Consider the following 3184-nt stretch of genomic DNA (forward strand, 5'->3'; position numbering starts at 1 on the left):
ATAAAAAAAATAAATCAATGAACTATTAAAATTGAAATAAAGTATACTAAATTAAAGTAACAATTTTATAAATAATAATGTGTTTATTTTTAGAAGATTTCTATTACAAATTCTATTATAATTTAACAAAAAGCAGTGAGATCTCATAAAAAATCTTTTTGAAAAGAAAAAATATACGTCAAATACATAAAAAATGTCATTTACATTCTTTCTAAAATTAAAAACAATTTTTTTAATAATAAATATACATTTATTTAAATATACAATTATTTAAAAATTGATTGATCAAAAATAGTCGTAAAATAAATAAAATTATGCCAAGATATTAAACTAGCCTCATTATTTAAAAAAATACTTTAAAAAAATAATAAATGTATAATTAATTATAGCAATAATATAATATAAATATAATGCATTAAAAAATGTCTTTTAAGATACTTTCTGTATCTGTAGTCTTCGTCCAACAGATGATTTACATTTCTGTTATGGCAATAAGTAAAAAAATTATAAGAATAATAATTAATAAGGGTAATTCTTCTTGAGTAAAAGATCCTCAAACATTAATCCGAGATATATATCCCATAAAAAATCTTTAAGAAAAAAAAAATACGCCAAATATACATAAAAAATGTCATTTACATTCTTTTTAAAACTAAGAACAATTTTTTTTATAATTTAAATATACAATTATTTAAAAATTGATTGATCAAAAATAATTATGAAATCAATAAAATTTTGTCAATATATTAAATTAGCCTCATTATTTAAAAAAAGACCTCAAAAAAGCTTATGTGTGAAAAACATTCAAAAATTTAAAAAATGGAAAAGTGATAAACCGGATTATAGTGAAGAAAAAACTTGGCGTGCCCGGGTTGTTTGAAAATGCAATATTTCACATGTTTTATAGTATATAAATTATTTGCAGATATATACACAAACATGAAACTAATAATCAGACAAAGTACCTGGGTCGCATGAAAACGCAATGTTGCACAGCCAATGATTTATAGTATATGAAAAATTTGTAATACAAATAAATATACATATGTAAAAACATTATTACAAACAATAGTGCGGATATACATAAACATGAATGCAAAGTTAGATAAAAAGTATATATATATACATATACTGCGATCGCACTCACGAGCGTGGTGCAACTTCGTCGCTCGTCCGACCCGCGTAATTCCGCGAAAACGATAAAAGGGAATCTAATGCGCGATTAATCGTGACTCAGGCATCTCGCCTATCGAAAACGGGAACAAGAATTGGGCGCCAGGCACGTTATAGAGAGTACCTCTCTTATTGAAAGTTTCGCTGTTCGGAAATCTAAGGACTCCAGATGTGGTGTATTTACTGTACTCATATGTCATTGTCATTTTGTATTCACGTGATCTGCGGAATCTCCGAATCAACAACATCGCTACGGTGGGGACACGAGGGCAGAGGCAGTCCACGGCCGATGCTCGCACGGAACGTACCGACACACCGCGTGGCGCATATTGTAATCGGAGCTAGTTCTCGTCATCAGATAATAATCATATAATTGTTTAGTGAAAGTCACACTGGTGTTTAATTAACAACCCGACCTCTGGGCAAGACATGACAATTTTGGCGACGAGGTAACTCGAACTCAACAATCAAAAACGCGATAAAGAAAGTAAGAAAAGAGCGCTTGATTTGCCCTACTCAAGATCCACTATATGCAGTAACTGCGAAGCAGCCACGAACAAGCTAGTAGCCAATGAAGAATATAGCATACGATAACAACAATACTTAAAGGTATCGGGAGACAGAATTACACAAATGTAATTAGCGAATAAAGAAACTTCTAGAATAGTTCGATATTCGAATGTCGTCGAAATCCAGCAGCGAAGAAGAAATAACGATTCATAATATTGACTACACAAGGACATCGTGGATTCAAGCTCTCTCAAAGGCACAGCTAGCTAAATTATTGTCGGACCTAAACATCAAATTCGACAATAATAGCAATATCGAACAACTACGAAAACTTCTAAGATCACGCGTACGTGATAAGCAGTGTGAACAAGAAACAGAACGCAACGAAACACCTGAGAACGAAATAAACAAAGTCACAGAAATAATTCACACGATGTCAGAACACAAAGCATCAAAGTTAGAGTTCGTACTAGGAAAAGACGATTGGGAAACATATACGGAACGACTGGAGCTATATTTCCTGGTAAACGACATAAAGGTTGATAAGCAAGCAGCAGTCTTGCTAACGAAAATCAACCCGGAAACATATAATTTAGCAAGAGACCTATGTGCACCAGACAAACCAAGCACAAAAACATATGCGCAACTAGTCGCGCTTATCAAAGGTCATTTGAACCCCAAACCTTCGGAGGCGATGGAAAGGTGTAAATTCCATCAAGCACAACAAGCGTCAACGGAATCGGTTGCTGATTTTGTTGCGAGATTAAAGCGACTTTCACTATATTGCAACTTTCCGGATGTAAATAATGCGGTACGAGATCAAATCGTGTGTGGCCTCAAGGATCATGCGACGAAGAAAGCTCTATTTCGAGAAGAAAACTTGACATATGATACAGCATATAAAATTGCGACACAAATGGAAACGGCAGAACGGGACGCGACGACGACCGATAAATTAAATACGGCAGCGACGCCAACCACAAGTTCGGTACAATGGACACAGCAGCCACAACAACGTTCTTACAGAAGCACACAAGGATCCTGGCGAGGTAACAAACAGTACACTAGAGGTGCATCAAGAAAGAAAGTTACGGACGACAGCTCAAACACTTATCAGCGAACAATCGTATGTTACTGCTGTGGAAAAGACAATCACATGGCCAGAGATTGTTTTCAACGATACCAAACATGCAAAGCCTGCCACAGGAAGGGACACCTCACAGTAATGTGCAGATCAAAGAAATCGGAGGTTCAACATCTTCAAGTAGTGTCAACCCAGGAAACTGAGAAGGGAGAAGAATCTTCAGAAGACTTCATCTGACAAGAAGAAAACGACATCGGTAATAATCGGATAAGAGTCGGTAATGTAAACATCATAAACGATTGTAAGACCGCGGAACCGATGTACATAAATATTATTGTAAACGAAATTAATGTAAAGATGGAAATAGATACGGGAACATATGTAACAATAATGTCGGAAGAAACAAAAAAGTATATT

Source organism: Wasmannia auropunctata, unplaced genomic scaffold (assembly GCF_000956235.1).
Source record: "Wasmannia auropunctata unplaced genomic scaffold, wasmannia.A_1.0 LD336064.1, whole genome shotgun sequence".
Lineage (NCBI taxonomy): Eukaryota > Metazoa > Arthropoda > Insecta > Hymenoptera > Formicidae > Wasmannia > Wasmannia auropunctata.